General features: G+C 41.9%; 2 pseudogenes; one reads left to right on the top strand and one right to left on the bottom strand.

Moving 5' to 3' along the window:
* Positions 1 to 2,284: 2,284 nt before the first annotated feature.
* LOC133754762 (SERPINE1 mRNA-binding protein 1-like) lies at positions 2,285 to 12,500 on the bottom strand (annotated as a pseudogene).
* A 3,099-nt stretch (positions 12,501 to 15,599) lies between these two features.
* On the top strand, positions 15,600 to 19,895 carry LOC133754763 (histone acetyltransferase KAT2B-like; annotated as a pseudogene).
* Positions 19,896 to 22,168: the final 2,273 nt, after the last annotated feature.

Here is a 22,168-nt window from a genome sequence, read left to right on the forward strand (position 1 = left end):
TAACATAAACCATGATAATCTTTAGGCATATATCATTAATTTATCATAGTTTGGTTTACTTAAATTATCAGAAGTACAATGTTGTAATGATGCTTTAGAAATACTTGTTAGCTTTCCATGTATCAGGTTATAATTAAAATGACATGTTATTAAGAAGCCACTCTGAGGAGTCCAATTTACTTAATGTCATGGACAGGTACAAATTTGTGGGGTCTGCAATTTTCTCAAAGATTCTCATTATGCTTGAAGTATTCATTGAAAAGATGTTGATTGGCTTGAATTTGCAACATTGTCTTACTAAAAATGAAATTTCATATCCATATTTGGTAGAACTGGAAACCTAGAGCTGTAGCTTGCTAATAAGATAGATTAATACAAAATGAAGTAGCCACAGTATAACACTGACTGCTCAAACACAGTAGGTTCATGGTGAACTTTTATGTCTTGTTAAGATGTCTAGTCCCATGTTAATATTTTATTTATGGGGCTGGCACTGTGGTGTAATGGGTTAAGCTACTGCCTGTAGTGCTGGCATCCCATTATGAGTGTCAGTTCCAGACCCGGCTGCTCCACTTCCAAGCCAGCTCTCTGCTATGGCCTGGGAAAGCAGTAGAAGATAGCCCAAGTCCTTGGGCCCCTGCACCTGCTTGGGAGACCCAGAAGAAGCTCCTGGCTTCAGATGGGTGCAGCTCCAGCCATAGCAGCCAACTGGGTAGTGAACCATTGGATGGAAGACCTCTCTCTCTCTGCCTCTCCTTCTCTCTCTGTGTAACTCTGACTTTCAAATAAATAAATAAATCTTTAAAAAAGTTTATTTATGACACAGTTTAGAATAGTTTTTGTTAACCCCAGTACTTGGGGGAATGCTCCCCAACCCTGGCTGGATTAAACAGCATTTTCAGGGTGATTGAGATTTTAGCTGAAACACAGAGCCTTCACTGCTTTTATTCTGGCTTCTGTACAGATTTGGAATATACAAAAATCTCACCTTAGAAGTTGAGCAGATCATTGATGGCAGAAATAATTTGAAGTGGGAAAGAATGTTCTCACATAATTACTCTGAAGTTTAATGAGCATTGCTGACTAATTATCTTAGTGCCATTAGAAGTAAGTTGTTTCAAAGTAAGTTTTGTTTGTGTGAGTGTGCATTGTGTAAACTAAATTGTGATGTTTATAGCACTTAGAGTGTGTATTTGTATCAAAATGTGCCTACCTATTTATGAGGGAGGCTTGCTTTTCACACTTCAGTTTTATTTAATGTGTGGCAAGCTGAGAGACAACACTCCCATTTTAGGTGAGGTTGTGTTGTGAAGTTTAAAATATTTCAGGAAAAGGATCCGTTCTAAGCAAGAGTCATCTCTCAGCTTTAGTTATCAATGTAGCTGGCTAAAAATGAGGAAATAAAATCCTTAACCATTTATAATTTCTGTAATTTCTCTGAAAGATTTCTTTGCGGAACTAAAAGTGACTTGACATATCCAAACTCATTTCAGAGTAAGAAGCTAACATCTTTTTAAAATCTCAGATTGTTTACTTGTAGATCTAGGTAATATTGTGGGGAAAAAATTTCTTTCAGAGGAGTACTCTTTCCAATTTTGTTTTGGAAACCTAGGTTTTGCCTGTGAAGAACAAGACAATGGTTTTTAGATACTGCTTGTGGATTGTGTTTGAGGGATTGATTCTAGGACTGTTATTTATTGGATAGTATTTCTAGCTTTCATTTATTTACTATTTGCAGTTAATGTTCATGTTTTGCTATACAATCATGTTATGCACATTTCTTTAACTTTTTAAGATTTTTTTGGATGTATAAACAACAAAGTCAATTTTTTATTAAACTGTTACACACTATTAACACCTGTATTTCAAGTTTGCAAGCAGCCATGCAAAAGTGTACATGAATAATTCACAATCTATGAAAATTATGAAAACATCCTTGCTACTAATACATTCCTAAATACAAAAGTGACTACCATATTTGTATGAAGAAGAAGACCTAAATGAGGATTTCAGTGAGTGTGATCCCAGTGGAAAGAACGGGGCCATCAAGGTAGGAGGTACCTTTCTCTGAAGGGAGGAGAGAACTTCCACTTTGACTATGACTCTGTCATAATCAAATGAGAAGCTCATTTTCAAAACAGATAAAATTCAATCTTTAGGTGTGGGTGGCATCAATGTCAGGCTGTTTTTTTTTTTCAATTTCTTAGTCCTTTGGGATCATTAAGCATGCAAAAACATTGCACAGGAGAGTCCACAAAGGAACTAAGGTTGTTAGGACATCCCATTAAGCCATAGCTAGAAATGCCTCTGGATCATTCATATCAGATGCAGAAACACTTGACTTGGTCCTGCTGGACTAAGTCATCCATCATGACATCCATCATGTCCACATCTACCTCTGCCCTCTTCTGCCACCATGTCCTAGGTGGCCTAGGTCTCCAAAGTTGATCTCTAGCTAAGATGTTATATCATTTGCTGGTTTCCAGAAATGATAGGCCAAAATAGAATCTTCAGCATGAGCCTCTTCACACCTTGTTTATGAAAAACAAATCCTTTCATTGCCAGTCAGCACCTTGATTTGATTTTCAAATATTAAATTCTAGTTTTGTCCTGTCTTTATGAATTGTCTTCCACTCATCCAAAGTAATCTCATTTGTACTCTCTTCTTTTACCTTTTCCATTCACATTTCCCTATTTTCCATGTTGGCCACTGGATGTTCTTCACCTTCAAGTGTTTCCTCAGTCACATTTGATGAATCAGTCAGTTAATTCATCTTTGAAAATTTCCCATTTGTGAGACCCACAACCTCCACATTTGTCTACCTGCTTTAGACCACTGTAATGTGATACAGATCTATTGCTTTTACTGTGTCTATCAAATTCACATTTGCCATGAGAACCAAATCCATCTCCTAGGCCCATTCCACATCCATGGCCTCCTGACCTCTTCTAAGACCACCACTACCTCAGGTCAATTATAAATGTATCAACAGAAAACTCACCTCTCATCTGCTAATATCCCTGCCCCTCTGAAGCAGACCTGAGGCAGCCTTGGGCCAACAGTTCTGCCTCAACTTCCACTGGTAGACCTGGTGTTGGGAAGCACTCTTTGCCAGAGAATGACATTTTAGTTTTATGTTCCCAATTAAAACTTTCCCCTATTTTTATAAATTGTTGATTTCTTGCATACTTTACAAAATGACTATAACTTTGCTAAACAAAGTACCATTTTTTTTGTCCTGTGCAATGTTGAGATAGTGTGATGACACTGACAAACCCTTATCCCTTATGATGATGTTGGTTCCCTTTTCTTTTCTGTTTTTTTTTTTTTTTTGTATTTTTTGTATGACTTTTTGTCCTCTTTCCAGTTGTTAGGTTAGGTTTTATGATCTGAGAAAAAAGAATTACTGGAGTCTGAGAATAGAGGAAAGGGGATTTTTCTTGGGCCTTTTAGGATAATTTCCCCTCAGGTAATTTAGAAAAATATCTAAATTGCATTCAAACTTCGAACTACTTCAAGAAGAGGAATCTAATGCAACCAAGTCTGCAATGCTCACAAAACATTACAGAAGCAGATATTCTGTGAATAAGTCAGAGATGATTAAAATATTCAAGGGGTCATTAAGTTGATACTGGCTTCTATTTGTGGTGTGTTTGTGTTTTTGCATAGTATTTGCTTTCATTAGGAGAGGATGTAGCAGGAATAGTAAGATGCTGGATTTGACAATCTGTGCAGAAATGAATCAATGGAAATAACAGGGCAGATCCTGTTCTTGCAGGGCAAGGATAGTAGCAGGGATTAAAGCTTACCCTAATGGCCCTTTAGTTTGTTTTCTTTGCTTGTGTTTGTGTTTCATTTTTTTGGAGCAGTTTCCATTAATAAAGGTTTTGGTTTGTGGACTTAATTACAAGGGGGTATGGCTTTGGAATGTAGACTGGGTCCCAGGGTGACCCTCAGCCTCAGAGCTCCCCCAAACAGCTGTGGAGCCTCTGTGCTAGGAGAGACATCTTCCCTCTCTTGTTGAATGACATTTTCCTTTCCAAGATGCATATAATCTCCTAGTGGATTACGTCCTTCCTCCCAAAACGTGCCTTCTGAGCAGTTGGTGCTTTAGTGGGTTTGAGTCTTGGCTGTTTTGTTCTCCCTGGCCTTTAAACACTCCTTGATGTTCCCCACCTGTCTTTGCTGCAATTTCCCCTGCCACCCAGGGTGTAGGACTTTCAACAAGAACTCTTTCCTTGTTCTTGACTTGTTCACCCTGGAAGGTTAAGAATTTGAATCAGTCCCTATGGGTCAATCCTTTAAGACCTATTAGAGTTAGGTATTAGTCCTTTCACTAGGCAGAAATCATGTATCATTTATCATTGACACGTGGTACTCATTACTCATTTTTCTATTGTGGGTAGTGTTTAGCCCCTGGCACTGATTCTCAGCCTGAAGCCAGTGAATCCCTTCAGTTATAGTTAAACAAAGTTTTTATAAGTCATTTTTGCTCACACTATAAGAAGGTTTACCCAGTCATCTCAAGCTAATTAGAAGCTCTGATTGGCAGCTTTAAATTTCTTGATTAAAAACTTAATAGTATTAGTCTTTTAATAATAAAGGTGCTGTTAATGAAAAGAATGAGAACGATGCTACTTGGTGCTTAAAGAAAATATTTTGATTTAATGTATGTACCAGCTATTGACATTTCTTTATTGTATTGAAAAGTTTTCTTTTAAATAAATAGCAGTTTTTCAGTGTTTGAAAGAAAAGAAAACCTGCTTCTTCACCCTTTTCTTCAAGCGGTTTTGCAAATATTCATTCAAGAAGTGGTCACCTTTTGGTCCTCTCTTAATTATTTTTCCTTCACCCTGAAGCTGTTGATCAGTCTTTTTCCAACATGTCTTATTCCTTCTTTCTTGAACGCCACAGGTGGCTGCACCTTCTCTTTCTTGTCAACCAGGCCAATCTGGCAGTGAGTTTATTGGTCTTTCTGGGACTCTTTCTATGGCTGTTTGCCTGCTGCTTTGGAGTTGGTCTGGGCCTCTGCCTGAGCTGCGTTATCTGCCCCGGGGACTCCAACACTCCCCACCCCCAGCCCTGCCTCAGCCAGCTTCTTTTTCTCTTGGTCTCTGCTCCTTTAGCATCTGGAATGGATCAGATTCGATGTCAAATAACTGATTGAATTGGTTGGTAACCATGCAGAGAAGCCTTCCTGTGGGTGCCCAGCCCTGATTGTGGCTCAGCGGTGCTTTTCTCCACAGACTGCTATGGGTCGCCTTGAGTTAAGAGCTCCTGCTTCAGTTCTTCCCACAAGATGATTCAGCTCAGGGGGAAGGAGTCTACTTAACACTGTAGTTTTAGGGGCCGGCGCTGTGGCACAGTGGGGTAACACCCTGGCCTGAAGCACTGGCATCCCACATGGGTGCTGCTTTGAGACCCAGCTGCTCCACTTCCAATCCAGCTCTCTGCTATGGCCTGGGAAAGCAGTAGAAGATGGCCCAAAATGCTTGGGCCCCTGCACCCATGTGGGAGACCTGGAGGAAGCTCCTGGCTTCAAATCAGTGCAGCTCCAGCCAGTGCAGCCAACTGGAGAGTGAACCATCAGATGGAAGACTTCTCTGTCTCTCTGTCTCTCTCTCTCTCTACTTCTTAAAACTGTAGTTTTAAAAATAAAACTACTAGCAGTAGTTTTTCAGTTCTAGAAAAAGTAAAAGTTGTGGGGTTAAAAGTTGTATTTTCTTTCTTATGGGATCTTCTAATATTGTATTTTTATATGTCCTTTTTAAAAAAAATATTGTGTACAACCTTTAAAACATCAATGTTGGGATCAAAAGAAGACCCAGCCTATTTTCTACTTGCTGTAAGTTAAGCAAACATGTTTTAATAAAAACAAAATGAAGGAAAGAAAATTGAAGCAGTCAGAACATGAACCAGTGCCCATATGGTGAGCCTGTTCAGTTGGGCTGGGCATCTGTGGGCCTCTCGGGCTTTAGCAGAATGTCTTTAGCATGCAGGCTGTAGGCTGTGACAGTGTGGTTTGCTCTGAGACTTGCTCATACATCTCCCCATTGTAGCATCCTGTGCTACAGCCTGTGGTTTGGACCACGTCTTCAAGCTAGTTACAATTTTTCACTCAGAACTAGCAGAGAGAGGGCTGAGGCCACCAAAAGAGGAAGTTAGCATTTAGAAATTCCCATTCAGGCTGTCACCAACAAAAATACCACTATTATTATGGGCCCCAAGCCAATGAGCATACAGTATGTGAAACCCCCATCCAATGGGAAAGCCTGTAAGATGTCCCAATAAGAAAATAGTAAATCCTTAAAAACCCAGTGCACTTTTGGAAAACCAGTGTCCCACTCTGGCACTCCATCTCACCTCTCAGATGAGCTGCTTCACTTTCACTTGCAAAACAAAGAAGCAATAAAGTTTCTATTCACTTGCCATTGTTTCCAGGCTTTTTCTCTTTACTGGGCTAAGGAAAGGAAACCACTGAATTCAATCCAGTAACTACTCTCCCCTCTGTGACTGGGAACATACTAGATGCTGGCTTTGTGGGTAGCATCTTGGCCTGCTATGCCACAATATGGCCCCTAAATAAACCTTTACAAAGAAAGTCATAAAATCTAGAAGACACAAAAGAAATAAAATAAAATCTGAGTCACATAAATCAAAACTTTCTTCAAGGCAAAAACACCATAAACTAAACATTAAGAATCTATGGCGGCCGGCGCCATGGCTTAACAGGCTAATCCTCTGCCTTGCAGCACCGGCACACCGGGTTCTAGTCCTGGTTGGGGTGCCGGATTCTATCCCGGCTGCCCCTCTTCCAGGCCAGCTCTCTGCTATGGCCCAGGAAGGCAGTGGAGGATGGCCCAAGTGCTTGGGCCCTGCACCCGCGGGGGAGACCAAGAGAAGCACCTGGCTCCTGGCTTCAGATCAGTGAGATGCGCTGGCTGCAGCGGCCATTGGAGGGTGAACCAATGGCAAAAAGGAAGACCTTTCTCTCTGTCTGTCTCTCTCACTCTGCCTGTCAAAAAGAAAAAAAAAGAATCTATGGTAGATTAGAAATTCCTGTGAAAAACATAAGTTTGCATTTTCAAGTCTATCAAGAATATCTTCATATCGGGAAAGTGAAATAAAAGTAATTCTCAAATGTTTGACCCAGCTGCAGCCACTGCAAACATTTGAGGAATGAACCGGTTTATGGGAGCACTCTCTCTCTGTTTCTCAAAAACAGTTTTGAAAATCACACACACACACAAATTGTATGAATTAAGCTTTTTTTTTTAACTTTGATGATTATTTCTGAGATATCAATTGCAAGGAGTTCCCATCTGTCACTCATACATCAATGCTGAGTTCCAACCAAGTGCTTGAAATATGCTATATCTTGGCATGAAAAAGGCAAAGTTCTCAAGACACTCTAAGTCCACTATGCAGAGAGAAACCATGATAATAAAAGGGGTCTTCAGAACATTGGTGGGAAATGCATACTACAAAAACAGTGCATAAATTTTGATATTTTTGCCTTAAAATAAACTCATATTAACTTATTATAACATATCTGAACAGGATGTAGTTTGAAGTGCTAGGATATATAAGGCAACAATTTCAAAAGAGCTCATAATGCAACATAAATTCTGAAAACACAGAGAAAACTCCACATTGATGGTGCAACTCAAGTGGAAGAATGGTTAAACAACTGGTGCCATATGGAAAATGTATGGCAACAGCAATTGAAGAGAATCAGTGGTGTATGAATAGATAACTCTTTAGAAAAATTAACTTGAAGGACAGGCAACAAATTTCATGTTTTTCATATATATAGTTTTTTTTTTTTTTTTTGACAGGCAGATTGGCCAGTGAGAGAGAGAGACTGAGAGAAAGGTCTTCCTTTGCTGTTGGTTCACCCTCCAATGGCCGCCGCGGTAGGCGCACTGTGGCTGGCGCACCACGCTAATCCGATGGCAGGAGCCAGGTGTTTATCCTGGTCTCCCATGGGGTGCAGGGCCCAAGCACTTGGGCCATCCTCCACTGCACTCCCTGGCCACAGCAGAGAGCTGGCCTGGAAGAGGGGCAACCGGGAAAGAATCTGGCGCCCCGACTGGGACTAGAACCTGGTGTGCCAGCACCACAAGGCAGAGGATTAGCCTGTTGAGCCACGGCGCCGGCCCATATATATAGTTTTAAGAGTATAATGATACTTCCATCCACACTCCTCCTTCATATTCCTTTCATATTTTAAGGTTTGCTATGGACAAACTTTTAATTTACTTTATAATCACAAGCTTAATCATCCACTAAATAAAAGGCTCAACAAGTAGTAAGTAGAATAACCACTGTTCCTCAGGAGTAGAGACAAGGAATATAGGACTATAAACAATCAAATCTATGAGGGCTAGGATTGTGGCATAGAAGGCTAAGCTGCTGCTCACAGTGCACCCCATATGGGATGCTGGCTGCTCTACTACTGATCCAGCTCCTTGCTGATGTGCTTGGGAGGGCAGTAGATGGCCGAGTTCTTGGGCCCCTGCCACCCATGTGGGAGACCCAGAAGAAGCTCCAGACTCCTAGCTTCGGCCTGTTCCAACCCCTGCTATTGCAACCATTTGGGGAGTGAACCAGTGGATGGAAGGTTCTCTCTCCTTCTCTCTCTCACTCACTCTCTCCCTCTCTTTCTCTCCCCCTCTCCCTCTCTCCCCTCTTTCTGTATCTCTGCCTTTCAAATAAATCTTTTTTTAAAATCAAATCCTAAAATGTCAACACTATTCATATACATTATATTGTTTTGTACTCTGTATATTAATTACCAGAAATCAGGAAAAATCTATGATATTTGTCTTTTGAGGACTTGCTTACTTTACTAAGTATAATGATCTCCACTTGCATTTATCGTTCAAGTCCTGGCTAATCTGACTCCACTTCAACATCCTGCTAATGTGCATGTTGGGAAGCAGCAAATGATGACTCCATTCCTACCACCCACATAGCATACCCAGATGGAGTTCCATGCTTCTGGATTTAGCCTGGTCCAGCCCTGGATTTTGTGGGTATTTGTGGATATCCCAGCAGATAAAAATTTCTGTCTCTGCCTTTAAAATAAAATAAAAAATATTTTTTAAAAAGGGTAGGCTGTGTCAGTAAAGCTTCTGCCAGTGACACCAGCATCCCATATAGGTGCCAGTTCAAGTCCCAGATGCTCCACTTCTGATCCAGGTCCCTGCTAGTGTACCTGAGAAAGCAATGGAGGATGGCCCAAGTACTGTACCCATGAGGGAGACCCAGAAGAAGCTCCTGACTTCTGGCTTTTGACTGACCCAGCTCCAGCCATTGAGACCATATGGAGAGTAAACCAGCAGGAAAGATTTCTTCTCCCTCTCTCTGTGTGTGTGTGTGTGTGTGTGTAACTCTGCCTTTCAGTTAAAACAATGAATAAGCTCAGGATCATTGTGTGTAGCAAGTCCAAGACCCACTGAGCATTCAGGCTTGGAGGGAATTTGGAGAGCATCACTGTAATAGAATTCTGAGATGGGAGATTATCTTGCCCCAAATCTTCCAGTTTTTCTTTTTCACATAACTCATATCTGTCAACACTCACAAAATATGAGAAACCAAAGATGCTACTAAAATTAAAAGTCTACTTCAGATGTTGCTGTGGACTATTTCTGAGAGGAGGAGTGCAGTGGGGGTAAGAGGGGTGGAGTCACCACACAGACACCAGGAGTCAGGTGAAGGCTGGCCAGAGGTGAGCAGCCCACAGACTCATTTATTTCAGTTGGTACAGCAGCTTATATAGATGAGTCAGACAATCCAGTCAAGGGGTGGTTTATGCCCTAACCAATCACAGCCTGTTGAGAGGCAGGCTCCATTGCCAGGTGGGTTTTGAAATCATTCTTAAGTAACTGACGCTCACTTGCCTGTGGCCATCTTAGCATGGCTTTATCATTCCACCACATTTGCCCCTTTTCATTTATATTTGAGCAATGAGAGGCATGATCCTTAGTCATATCATTGTTGACCATGTTTCCATGTGGTCTCTATACATGGCTGTGCCAGTCTTAGGTTGTCCCCCAGGGGATCTTACCCATAATTGACTAACCAGCCCTCAAAATGAACACAGGAGTTCTTGCTCAGATGGAGGTAGGAATGAGGAACAATGGTAATCAGGAACAGAGTGACTGCATACAGGCTGTGGGTCGTTTGAGTGGCTGACCAGAGCTAGTGGAGTATAAAGCAATCACAGATGTGGCTGTGGGCAATTCCTCAGGGTAGGATGATAAAGCAGCAGCTTGACAATTGATAGCAGGTGCATCCACTAACAAGGCAGACTCTCAATCTTATTCAGCTGGTTCTAGTTGACTGTCAGTTGTAGGCACAATATTTCTGGCTGGTACCGAAATGGGCTGCCCCACTTTCTCTGGAAAGAAGCATATCCTTGGCCCTTGGTTAGCAGAGGGTGTGATCTCATCCATTCTCCTGTCAGGGGGTCTTTCCACCTAACCATAGGGGTTGAGGTCTGGGATGGAAAGGATCTCCAGTGTTTATAAGCTGGGCTGACCCTTTGGGAACCAAAAGTAAGAAAATTGATAGTGAAAAGAACCTCAGTCAAAGCAAACAGTGCATCTGGGGGCATGAGATTGTTTTTCTGTCTTTGTAAGAGATATTTAATAGTCCTATGTGCTGTTTCAATGATTGCCTGTCCCTGTGGGCTGTATGGGATACCTGTAGCAGATTGTATGTTCCAGGACCTCAGGAATGAATTAATTTCCTGTGATGTATATGGTGACCCATTATGTCTTTATGGTCCAGGGGATAAAGAGGACCAGCATGGCTGACTTAACCACCTTTATCACATTACTAGCCTTTTCCCTGGGGGCTGTTGCAAATACAGCCTCTGAATAAGTATCTACCACCACATGGGCAAACTTAAGTTTAACAAAGGAGTTAATGTGGGTGACGTCCACTTGCCAGAGCTTATTAGGAGCAAGGCCTCGAGATTTCACTCCTGCTTGTTGCAATGGGCCTAATGGGGCGAGTGGGACACCATTCTTGCAAGAGCACACTAGGTGTTTGCATTGAATCATTGTTAGCTCTGGGCAAAGCAATTTTATGTTGCTTGCTGACATATGAAATTTTTGGTGTAGAATATGCGCTTGTTGTAGGTGTCTGATGGAAGCCATATTGCAGAGATAAGATGATCAACCTTTTCATTGCCTTGGAAAATAAAGCCAGGTAACCCAGTATCTAAGGGGGCCTTGAGGGTAGATATGATTATGACAAATAGAGACACCCAAGGGTCATATCTAAGGGTTTTTAAATTGACAACTGGGTGTTGATCTTTTCTATAGTGGATTTGGCTGCTGATGTCAATGTGATTTTTGAGGAAGGGCTGTCCCCCTTAGTAAGTCAAATAGTGATCTAGGCTCTGTAGGTGTTAAGGGAAGGAAGGGCTTCAACCAATTGAGTTGGCCACATAGTTGCTGAAGTTCATTAAGAGAATATTTATGCTTGACTTAGATTTGGGCCCATTGGAGATATATGGGAGGAGATTTGATAACCCAGGAATTGAAAAGGAGGAAAATGTTGTGCCTATTCTGTGGCAATAGACAAACCCAGGAATTGTAAATTTTTTATTGTCTCAATTAGACAGGCCTTCAGAGTTGCTGCATTTTCATAAGCAAGTAACATATCATCCACATAATGTATGACCAACCACTGATCTTTAGGTGTGCTGGTTGCATGAGAAATGTGTCTTTGACAAATGGCAGGGCAACTTTTCATGCCTTGTGGGAGTACTGTCCACTGAAATCTTTTTGTGAGGAGCTAGAAATTGGGCTCCCATACTGTAAAGGCAAAGTAGGGCTTATCCTGCTCTGTGATGGGAATGGAAAAGAAGCAATCTTTGATATCAATGGTAACTATGTGGAATCTGTTAGGAATGGCCCCTGGATAGGGAATGCCAGCCTGGAATGTTCCCATCTTTTTTATGATTTTGTTGATGGCTCTCAAATCCTGTAGTAGCCTATATTTTCCCTGTTTCTTTGCTATCACAAAAATGGGTGTGTTGTGAGTGCTAGTGGAAGGCACTATGTGTCCCTTTTCCAATTGTTCCTGTACCAATTCTGTAAGGATGCCAAGTTTGGGTTGTGATATTGGCCACTGCTCTCTCTACCCAGATGTTTCCTGTTTTTTTCCCATTTAATGGGGATTGGACCTGGCTTTTGTATGAGGTGAGCAGTGGCTGCTAGAATTGGGGGTGAATCTTACTTGTAGGCTCTCCATTAAAGCGGTTGGCTTGTGGAGATTTGTGATCTGTAGTAAGGACCATTTGCATTTGTGACAGCACATCTCTCCCCCATGAGGTCATGGTAACCTCAGCAATTAGTGCAAAGATGGTTCCTGTATCTCTGCTGTCATCTTGCCACATTATAGGCATGATGACACGATCAGCCAATTTTAATCCTCCAACACCTTGGAGGTCGGGCCTGGGCGCTGTCTTCCAAAGTTGCATTTTTCTTGTGTCCCTAGCTGTTAAGACAGTGGCATCTGCCCCTGTATCAATTAAACCCACAAAGGCAAAGTCATCTAAGTATAGGGTCCATTTTGGCCTCAGATTAAAGATATCAACCAGTTAATGATGGTGGGACTCCCTCTTATTTGCTGGGCTGAGGGCTGCCCCGCTGAGAGTGTTTAAAGGCTTGGTCTTGCAATCTTTTGTCCAATGAAAGACTTTTTTACATCTCGGCCACACCATTATGGGCTTGCCCCGTCTGTCAGTGTTTGGGCAGTTTTGCTGTAGGTGTCCTGTTTCCTGACATCCCCAATAAACTGGAGGGTCATTAGACTTCCTTGTGTTCAGTCTGTTAATGGCTGCAGTTAGGGCTTGTATAGCTTGTATGGGTGTATCAGCAGGGTTTACCTCCTTTATAGCTACTATCCATTTAGAAAGGTCTTCATTATGGACTGGGGCAATTGCAGCTTTTGCCTCTGGTAGCGCCTTCCCAAGCTAATTGTTTGACCAGATTTTCTTGATTGGGGCCAAGCAATAATCTTTTCTCTACTGCTTCCAAGACTCTGGTAAGGAAATTGGGAAACCATCCGCCTGGGCCTTGAACTAGGTTTCTAAAGAGCTGACTATAATTAGGAGGATTTATATTTTTTAAGGCTCTAAGTGCCAAATCTCTGACCTGATCAAAATAGGTAACTACTCCAATGCAGGCCTGTTCATGAGAATATATGTAGGTACCATTGCCTGTAAGCATATCAAAGGTTACTGCTATTTCATAGGCAGCATTATTCCTCACCACGGTTACAGCCGCTTCCTCATAGGAGGCTTTTGACTGTAAGAACTGTGGTCTTGACAGATATGCTTTGAGCAGTGTAACCCAGTCAAAATGAGTTTGAAGATTCGCTGCCCATTGTATGAGCACCTGTTCAAAGCAGGGAGTCAGAATCTTACTCTTGAGAAGCCTTTTTTGGCATAATAAGGTCATCTATGGGTATTGCAATCCAAGGCCTGAATTCTGCGTCCACTCCTACATTAACGGAAAACATGTGGGTGGGATGGGATCTAGCAGCTCCCCTGAGAGCCTGGGGTGCCCGGGGACTGCCACAAATGTGGGGATCCTCACTAGGTGCAGATGGGATGACCTTGCATGGGTTATTGCCTTGAGGTCATCTAAGTTCATCCCATGGATGTTTGGGGGGTTGCTGACTAGGCATTATTGCATTGTCTGCTGTCATGTCATTTTCACTGTGGGAGTTCTCTCCTTAAGTCATCAACTCTTGCCTGTGAGGATGAGGCCTGGAGTGACAGGCTCTTATCACTCACAGATTCATTATGTTTGGTAATCTGTGTGGGTTTCTGAGAGGGTGATATGTTTCCCATGTTTGAGTGCTTAATAGTGGCACACCACACTGATTCTAGCCAAAAGAAAGACACCCACAACACTGCTGCCATAACAAAACAAATCCTAGCACCTCAGTTGCTGATGGCATTATGCAAGGGGTTCCCTATGTTAGACGAACAGACAGTGGTGTATCAGATCGTAAGTATGGCCTGTGCTAAGTGGGAGACTTCCTTGATTCATTAGGTCAAGGCCATATGCCCACACAGTGTCTCCAGAGCATCACCTCTCTCAAGCGAGGGAAGATGACTTGGTTTTGAATTCTAGGATGATCAGTCCGTTATGTAAATTTGCCAGATGAACCAAAAGTAAAAGGAGGAGCGGAGAAGTGGCATTATGCTTCTGGGCAGTGTGTGCCTAACCTGGGGTCACTTAGACCGAGGACAAGGACAAAGAAAGGGGTACAGGAGGGGGTTCTGTGCTCACCCTCACAGAACCAAACAGCACACAAAACACAGAGGGGCCTACTTGTCGAAATCAAGAGGGGACCTCACCAAGTCCAACATGCTGTCTCTCTCAGTCACATTGGGGGCCATATGTTGCTGTGGATTTGTTCTGAGAGGAGAAGCACAGTGGGGGCAAGAGGCAGAGTCACCACACAGACCCTGAGAGCTGGGTGAAAGTGGACCAGAGGCGATCATCCTGCAGACTCATTTATTTCAGTTGGTAAAGTAGCTTATATAGCCAAGGCAGACAATCTGGTCAAGGGGCAGTTTATGCCCTAACCGACCACAGCCTGTTGTGAGGCAGGCTCTGTTGTCATGTGGGTTTTGAAATCATTCTTGAGTATCTGACACTCACTTGCCAGCGGCCATCTTGGCATGGCCTTCTCATTCCACCACATTCAGAGAAACCCTACATCCAGCCAATGATTTTGTTAGATGTCATAAAACCCAAGCCTCTTCCTCTTTTTTAAAGATTATTTATTTGGAAGGCAGAATTACGGGGGGGGGGGGAGGCGGTGACAGAGAGACAGAAAGGGATCTTCCTTCTACTGGTTCACTTCCCAAATGGCTGCACCAGCTTCATCCAGAACTTCCACATGGGTGGCAGGGGCCCAAGATTTGGGCCATCTTCTGCTGCTTTCCCAGGTGTGTTAGCAGGGAGCTGGACCAGCAGTGGGGCAACCAACATTCAAACTGGCACCCATATGGGATGCCAACATTGCAGGCATCAGTTTAACCCACTGTGCCACAGTACCAGTCCTTCAAGCCCTTTCTTAACCTTTCAATAAGATCAGTGGGACCTGAAAATTGACTGACTGAGTGGTAATGCAATACCAGACAGAAACAGCCCTGGATCCAAATGTCTTCATGACAACTGAGCTGCCCCAGACTACACAGCTGGCATTTTCACTAGTCTCCTTGGACACACTATGAGGAAACTTAACATGGAGAAGGAATTTCTATGATGGCTTCTTTGTTGGAAGAATCTGGGACAGATTGCAGCAACTGTTCAGGCACCAAGTCTCTGAGAAACCCTTTGGGGATAAGAAACCATTTCCATTCATCTTGATCTCTTGCCAAGCTGCAACTAGTGAAGCTAGCCATGTCTTCCCACCTGTCTCCACCTTTCATGCTCCCCCATCTCGCCCACAGGAAAGTAGCACTCAAGAATCATGATCCTAGTGAGTGATCACACCCTAGTGAGTGATCAGAGGCCTCATTCCATGGTCCCTGGGATCACAATACTACAGCTTAGACATGGAGCACTGTGGAGACCTAGCAGCGAAGGAGGAACTAGAGGCTTGGCAGAAAAGTGACAACATGGCCAGTCCAGGCTTCCTGGTCGATCAAGACCCTTAAGGTCACCCTTACACTAAGAGAGAATCACCTTTTGGGAACTGTTCATGAAAGGGCTATGAGTCAAGGACTCTGTAATGTGCCACACACAAACACACACATAAATAGTTACACATGGCTTCACTATTTTGAAGAAACAACCTTTGTTCTTTGACAACCTACATCCATCTCGATTTTTTCATAGCATTTCATATCAGACCAGGTGGAGTCTTCTTCAGGAATAAAAACTCTCAATGTCTCAGAATTATAGAGCGCTCAACATGTTAAAAGAATTTCGAGCCTGGGGAAGGAGAGCCGAGGGAGGGCATGTGCGGCGACAGCGGCCTTGGCATTGGAGCCGCTAGTTCCCTCCCTCCTGGGGGAACAGCACCGCCACCAGCGCGCGGGCCAAGGCCAGGGCGAGCCGGGCGGGCAGCGCTCCGGAGGACGGAGGAAGGGAGAAGGGTGGGCGAAGGGGCGGCCGGGCGTGCGGGGAGGGTCTCGCTCTCCTGACGACCAGAACCCGAGCGGGAGACCCTGGCGGCGGCGCCTGACACTCGGCACCTTCTGTCGTGCAGGAGGGCGGCTTGTCCGAGGCTGGCGGGGCCAGACCCGGGCCGCTGTTCCCGCAGGCCCCTGCGCCGCCGCCCGCGCCGCCGTAGGGCTCCTCGGGTGCCCCCGCCGCTGGCTCGGGCTCCTGAGGTCCGGCTACAGCTGTGGCTGCGGCGGGCACGGCCCAAGAACCGGAAGGCCGTGGCTCGGATCAGATCGCCCAGAAAAAGGCACAGCTGCATTCCGCTCCGCGGGCGAAGAAACTGGAGAAGCTTGGAGTGTACTCCTCCTGCAAGGCTGAGGAGTCCTGTAAATGTAATGGCAGGTGGCGGAGGCGATGTCACCCATGCTGTATGACCAAGTCACAGCTGCGGGAGGCAGAACTCAGCAAAGCAGGAAGCCCCTGACTGAATTGAAGCCATCTTCTCTGTTGTTTTTATTAGGCTTAATAATGATGTAATCATTGGGTTTGAGTGTGAGAATAATGGATATCAATCTAGGCAAAATTGTTGTTTCTTGTAAAAAAAAATGAGTTACAGGAGGTGACTGGAGAAATGAGGAGAATCCCCTAAAATTTGTATAGAGTAAAATATTATTAGAAACATGAGTAATGAGTTTTATGAGAAAATAGAACAGAAAGAGCATGCAGGTGCTTGTTCCCACAGACCTCCCCTTTGCCTTACACAGGAGTATATGATGAGATTGGGAGGTACGTAGTTAATATTACAGCAAATGGAAGGATGAACAAGCACTACTATTCTTACAAAGGTTAAGACCTTATGCCCCTGCTTGGAAATGTAGAACAAAGGAACAAAGAACACTTACATTAAGCAATGAAGTAGGTTTTATAAAAAACACAGTTGTTGGAGGTGTGGTTTACCTTTAGAAAAATAGGATATAATCATTAGAACTTTCTCTATACAGTTTTAACCCTTTAAAATAAATCGATTAACATATAAAATCTTAGACATTTTGTCTAACACCTTTAGATAAGTTAAGCAAGTTTCATATAGCTAACATACCCACTATGAATAGAGAAAAAATTAGTGGAAAGCTTATGATGAGGCCATGAAAGGAAAACGAAACAAAACAAGATTAATAGAGAAAGTTACGCATAGATGATCACTTGTGATGTGTTCTTTCCCAGAAAGAAGAGAGACTTGGGACAAAGAAGGCTTAATCAAAAGTACATGTAAAAAGAGTATAAGATAAAGCTAGAAGAAGGAACGGCAAAATGATGCCTTCCCTTGCCACCTAAACCTCATCCCTTCATTTCCTTTCTTTGCTAATGCCTCCCCTCCTTCAGGATCTCCTGGACCTTCCGAGGCTGGACCACAGCAGGCTGGAAAAACCCCAACCCCTCTCCCACTCCCCTCAGAGCCCATCTGCAGCAAATAATCGTCAGTCTAATGGAATCCTGTCAGGGTGGTAGCCATGCCCTAGCTGCTCATTTTTCTCACCTGGAGAATGTGTCAGAGGAAGAAATGAACAGATTCCTGAGAATAGTGTTGGATATGGAGCATCTCTTTACTTGTGTCCAGAAGGAGAAAGATGCGGATACCATGCAAGGTTATTTCTACCTATTTAAGCTCCTGAGACAGTTTATTTTACAAATAGGAAAGCCTGTGGTTGAAGGCTCCTTGGAGAAGAAACCCTCATTTGAAAAGCCTAGTATTGAACAGGCTATGAATACCTTTGTACAATATAAAGTTAGTCACCTGCCATCAAAAGAAAGACAAACAATAGTTGAGTTGGCAAAAATGTTCCTAAACCACATCAACAATTGGCATTTGAGGCACCATCTCAATGAAGACTGTGATTTCCCAATGTTGATATTTCTGGATATGAAGAGAACTACACAAGGTGGCTGTGTTACCACAATGTCCCACAGTTCTATGACAGTCTACCTCAGTATGAAACCACCCACGTGTTTGGGAGAATATTGCTTTGCTCAGTCTTCACTGTTATGAGGAAACAACTCCTGGAACAAGCAAGACAGGAAAAAGACAAACTGCCTCTTGCGAAACAAACTCTGATCCTCACTCATTTCCCTGGGATCAGGAGTAGCAGTCCTGCCTGCAAAGCTTCTTCTGGGCTAGAGGCAAACCCAGGAGAAAAGAGGAAAATGAATGACTCTTATGTTCTGGAGGAGGCCAAGAAACCCTGAGTAATGGGGGATATTCTGATGGAGTTAATCCATGAGGTGATGTCCACCATCATGGACCCTGTAGCAATGCTTGGACCAGAGACCAATTTTCTGTCAGCCCATTCAGCCAGGGATGAGGCAGCAAGGCTGGAAGAGCACAGGGACAGGATTGAATTTCACCTGGTTGGCAATTCCCTGAACCAAAAATCAAACAAGAGGATCCTGATGTGGCTGATAGGCCTGCAGAATGTGTTCTTCCATCAGCTGCCCCGAATGCCAAAATAGTATATCATGTGACTTGTCTGTGATCCGAAACACAAAACCCTCACTTGAATTAAAGATGGCCATGTTATTGGTGGTATATGTTTCCATATGTTCCCAACCCAAGGATTCACAGAGATTGTTTTCTGTGCTGTAACTTCAAATGAACAAGTCAAGGATTATGGAATACATGTGATGAATCATTTGAAAAAATATCATATAAAACATTACATCCTGAACTTCTTCACATATGCGAATGAATATGCAGTTGGGTACTTTAAGAAATACGGTTTCTCCAAAGAAATTAAAATACCTAAAGCCAAACATGTTGGCTATATTAAGGATTAGGAAGGAGCCACTTTAATGGAATGTGAGCTAAATTCTCAGATACCATATGCAGAATTTTCTGTCATAATTAAAAAGCAGAAAGAGATCATTTAAGAACCGATAGATGGGGCTGGCACTATGGTGCAGTAGGTTAATTCTCTACCTGCAGCACCGGCATTCCATATGGGTGCTGGTTCTAGTCCTCTTCCAATACAGCTCTCTGTTGTGGCCTGGGAAAGCAGTAAAAGATGGCCCAAGTGCTTGGGCCCCTGCACCCACATGAGACACTGGGAAGAAACACCTGGCTCCTGGCTTTGGATTGGCACAGCTCTGACTGTCGCAGCCATTGCGGAGTGAACCAATGGACGGAAGACCTTTCTCTCTGTTTCTCCCTCTCACTGTCTGTAACTCTACCTCTCAAATAAATAAATAAAAATATTTTTTTAAAAAAAGCTGATAGAAAGCAGGCCCAGGTTCAGAAAGTTTACCCTGGACTTTCATGTTTTAAAGATAGAGTTTGGCAAATTCCTATAGAAAGCATTCCTGGAATTAGAGAGACAGGCTGGAAACCAAGTGGAAAGGATAAAAGTAAGGAACCCAAAAACCCTGACCAGCTTTACAGCATGCTGAAGAACATCCTTCAGCAGGTGAAGAGCCATCAAAGCACTTGGCCCTTCATGGAACTGGTGAAGAGAACAGAAGCTCTGGGATATTATGAAGTTATAAGGTTTCCCATGGATCTGAAAACCATGAATGAATGCCTCAAGAATTGGTACCACATATCTAAGAAATTATTCATTGCAGACTTAGAGTGAGTCTTTTCCAATTCTAAAGAGTACAACCCCCCTGAGAGTGAACACTGCAAATGTGCCAATATTGTAGAGAAATTCTTCTTCAGTAAAATTAAGGAAGCTGGATTAATTGACAAGTGATGTTTCCCCCTCTGCTTCTTAGAAATTCAAGCAGTGTGCCTAATGCAAGGTGGTTAAGTTGGACAAAGAATTGGACAAAATGTGTTGAAGAGACATGTAATAATTAGCACTTTTGAAAAAGAAACAAAAAACCTCCTTTTAACTTTATATATATATATATATATATATAAATTGACATAGAACATATATATATATACATATATATATATATATAAATAATTCCTGTATATGAGGAAATTGCACATCTTCTGGAGATTTGGGGAGTCTAGAAAATTTCAGACCATGAATGTTTCCACATTTTTCTAATGGAATGTGAGAATTTATTTTTATTTTTTATTCTGAAGAACTTTAAAGAAAGGATACCTGATTTTTAAAAACCCATAAAAGGTGAAATACATTTGAAGTCTCATTGTAGACCTTATATATATTTTTTAAAACACTCATTTAAATGAGATATTTTGAACAGTTCTGAAAAATGCAGCTTTGCAAAAGCAACTGCTTTGATTTCTAAGAAAAAATTTAAATAATGTAACATTTTATAAGCAATTTCCTCATATGTTCAATTTCCTCATACACAGGTTTTGAGAAAACCCTTGGCCATTCATCTTGTTATGGTTGTCTAATGGACATCCCATAGAAAATTTACATTAATAGCACTAAATGGATTAAAATCTATTCCATAAAATAAAAATGTTCTATGTCAAATGTTCTATGTCTGGAGTTTTGATAATTCTGTCTACCTACAACAAACTTGTGAGTTCATAACCATTATTTTAATAATTCTTTTCTCTACATAAAAGTTTGATATATATTTGACTTTGCTTATGCAAGCCATAAGTACCAAAAGGTAATTTCCCAGGCCACAAAGGCATAAACTTGAAAACACTTAAGATTTAATCCACGCATTTTAATAGGAAAAGATTTATAGTTTACACATATATCAATATGGTGAATCCTTTTCTAAAATAAAGATTTATTTCTTTGGTATACAGAACACCATTTATAAAGTATACATGAGGATTTTTTATTTTTTATCTCTCAATTTTGTTTGTTGTCAGTGGTGAACTAAATTCCAACCAAGATTTTCTGTCAGTATTTTAATACCTATATTGCTATATAGGTCTAAGGTAACATCTCACTAAACTACACTATACAGCCAATCTTATTAACCTATCATCAATTTATTTTCTAATTATGCTACAAAGAAAAGTGGGACTTCTGCTATCCCAAATCTGGGAAAATCAACTAATATACAATCATAGAAATAAAGGCCATCCTGATAGTCTCTACACTAATTGTTATGATGCAAATTTATTAACTGGTTTATGTAAAGGATGGAGCTTAAAAAGTGTATTTATCTTAATTTTTCTATCAGCATAAATAAATTTAAATGATCAGCAATAGTCATTAAAAACCATTGCCAGTGATAGTCTGTGAAGAAAAAAAACCCTACAAATGGCTATTAAGTTAAATTAAAAGTGTTGTTTTTGATACAAATGAGATATTCAGAATGCTCACATGGAAAAATGCCTCAATTTTTTTAAAGATTTATTTATTTATTTGAAAGTCAGAGTTACACAGAGAGAGGAGAAGCAGAGAGAGAGAGAGGTCTTCTGTCTGTTAGTTCACTCCCCAGAAGGCTGCAATGGCCGGAGCTGTGTCCATCTGAAGCCAGGAGTCAGGAGCCAGGAGATTCTTCTGGGTTTCCCATGTGGGTGCAGGGGCCCAAGGGCTTGGGCCATCTTCTGCTGCTTTCCCAGGCCATAGCAGAGAACTGGTTTGGAAGAGGAGCAGTCGGGACTAGAACTGGCACCCATATGGGATGCCGGTGCTTCAGGCCAGGGTGTTAATCCCACTGTGCCACAGCCCCGGCCCCTCATCTTTTTTAATATAAAAAACTACCTTCAGTGGTGTCTAGATTTCTATGAAAAATGATGATACAGTTTGGATTAAGTTATTTTGGACTGGTTTTAATAGTGCTTTGTATCAGATCTGCCAATGCATCTGTCCAGCTTGGTATCCTGTGAAAGTTTGTTATTTTCTTGGTAGACATTCTTATAGAGTATTGTCTTTAAAATGAGATTCTTTTCTATACTGAAAACATTTTTATCTTTTCTAATTTAAAATTAATATTTTCTTATAGATATTGTGCAATAAAGCTGAAGTAGAATGTATAGTTTTACAAATGTTTTAACAGCTGATAAAATTTTACATTTGTAGAATTAATATATTGTACTGGTACAAAATAGTTTTAAATTATATTTTAAAAAGCT

Source organism: Lepus europaeus, unplaced genomic scaffold (genome assembly GCF_033115175.1).
Source record: "Lepus europaeus isolate LE1 unplaced genomic scaffold, mLepTim1.pri SCAFFOLD_29, whole genome shotgun sequence".
In the NCBI taxonomy this organism is placed as follows: domain Eukaryota; kingdom Metazoa; phylum Chordata; class Mammalia; order Lagomorpha; family Leporidae; genus Lepus; species Lepus europaeus.